This window comes from Asparagus officinalis, chromosome 7 (genome assembly GCF_001876935.1).
Source record: "Asparagus officinalis chromosome 7, Aspof.V1, whole genome shotgun sequence".
Lineage (NCBI taxonomy): Eukaryota > Viridiplantae > Streptophyta > Magnoliopsida > Asparagales > Asparagaceae > Asparagus > Asparagus officinalis.
In genome coordinates this window covers 21,617,273-21,619,179 of record NC_033800.1, presented here as the reverse complement: position 1 = coordinate 21,619,179, position 1,907 = coordinate 21,617,273, and positions in this window count along the sequence as shown.

Sequence of the window (1,907 nt, the reverse complement as noted above, 5' to 3'; positions counted from 1 at the left end):
GGCGGTGGATCGCTAGGGTTTGGTGCTGGTTGCCGCTGAAGAGGAGGAGGTGGAGGAAATTGATACTGCTGCTGATGCGATTGAAGATGGGGATACGGACTGTAACTCGCCATTATAAATTTTCTCTTTTATTTTTATTTTTATTTTTATTTTCTTTTGAGTGAGTTTGATCCTCGAGAGAAATCTCGTTCGAGGTTGAAGGAAGGAGCCGATACTGACGCGGGTAGGGCTTTCGATGGATCGGGTTTGGATCACAAAGAGGATGCGGGATTGGCATGGGCTGGGCCTTGGGATGCAAACGGATCGGATGCACATATGGATACGGGTGTTAGTTTGTAAGAAGAAGTTTTATCCGCATTTACCAAAATCGGATATCATACAAGAGTTAAAAAAAAAACATAGTTCATACGATACCAGGGTACATTGATACGTTCATTAACATAAAATTAGACCTCTTGATCATTAAAATTAATCTTAGATTTATTAATATAATGATTAAAACAATTGCAACTGCATCACCAACATATATTACGATATTCGAATAAGTCGGATATTTGACTACATGACTGTATATCTAGCCATATCCTATTATATATAACCATCTATACACGGTTATGAATATGAGTAGTAATAAGTTCATACCACTTTGATGCTATCACAAAAAAAAAAAAAGGAGTCAGGATAGGTCACCACCTTTTTTTTATTGTCACAATTTTTAAGGAAGGACCCGGTCTTTTATTTGCGATAGTACCAAAGTAGTATGGATGTTGCAGTGCACTTATCCTTTTTCTAGGGACTAGGTGGAATGCACGTGCACTGTACGTGGTCAAATATTTTAATTATTTACTTTAAGTTTATTTATTTACTATAACATGGTTATAAAAAAGTTTATAATTATCATAATATATTAATTCTTTTTATATTTCCATGTGTAAAATCTTGTTAGATTTAACATTTTGTCTTCAAGAGAAATAATGATGTTTAAAGCCTTAAAATATTATTGATTTAAGATTAATTAGCAATTTGAATGTATGATTTCAAAATATTAATAATGTAAGGGACCAATATGGGAAAAAGCTATTATTATTAATGAAGAAAACAAGTTCTTGAATTCATTAAAGAAAATGGTAGGTTTTATCCAATCATTAAGGATTTAGTTTAGTTATAAAAAAATCATTTCGACCTATTGTTTACTTCCACTTATTGCTTATCCAGCGACATAGTATTATATATATTCAAGAATTTTTTTTTAAGAATTTTCTAGCTTAGAATGTGCAAATTCAATCAAGAATGAAAACATAAACTATGTGATCAATTCCAAAATATGATATTGTACTCTTTTTACATTTCAACAACTATTAATTAATCTGTCAAAGCGATTACTCTCTAGTTTCTATAAATTATAAAATATACTTTGAGAATGATTTATACATATTATGCACTCATATTGATTGTATTTTAACAAAATAATTCATATCTATCCAATGTCAAATAATATCCAAAAAATTATGTTAAGGAATTAGAAGAATACAATTTTTGCAACAATACTCATATCCAAGCTATGAGCTTCATAAACTTATAAGAAGGTGGGTAATATAAAATGACAACTTAATTTACTTTATCCAATAATTTATTATAAATCATGAAAGACGAGGGGAATCAAAATGATCGCATACCCACCCAAATAAAGATTAAGTTTCTCTTAGAGATTTTTATAGCAAAATATTTTTAAAGTTGAAGTATAGGATAAATTTAAGGACAAATAACCCCAATCAATTCATTGAGTGATGATCTTGCTATAAATTTCACTCTTATCAAATTGATGTCACATGTGCCTTAAGTTGTGCTTTTGGTTAACGATTGATTTTGAAAACTCCTCCTCAACCATGGGGTGCATGTCAACCCCC